Here is a 394-nt window from a genome sequence, read left to right as displayed (position 1 = left end):
CGCTGTTCTCTGAGGGCACAATGAGGAGTGGGGCCCCGGGCTCTCGGCTCCTCCAGGCAGAAGACCGGGAGGCCGCCATCTTCATTCCCATCCTCCGGAACTCTACGGAAAGCGCCCAGGGAACAAAAGCTCCCGAAAGCAAACCCGATCGGATTACTCAGACCGGCCTGGGTAAGGGCGGTGCAACTCCGCCTGGGGCAAAGACACTAGAGAATCACTACGACAGGCCCCTCCCCCAGAAGATCAACAAGAAACCCAGCCAGGACCAAGTTCATCTACCAAGGACTGCAGTTTCAATACCAAGGAGAGCAGCGGAATTCCAGAGGAGGAGAAAGCAAAGCACGGAACTCATGGCTTTCTCCCCATGATTCTTTAGCCTTGCAGTTAATTTAAT

Source organism: Enhydra lutris, unplaced genomic scaffold, assembly GCF_002288905.1.
Source record: "Enhydra lutris kenyoni isolate GAN:26980312 unplaced genomic scaffold, ASM228890v2 scaffoldscaffold127, whole genome shotgun sequence".
Lineage (NCBI taxonomy): Eukaryota > Metazoa > Chordata > Mammalia > Carnivora > Mustelidae > Enhydra > Enhydra lutris.
This window is presented reverse-complemented; position numbering follows the sequence as displayed.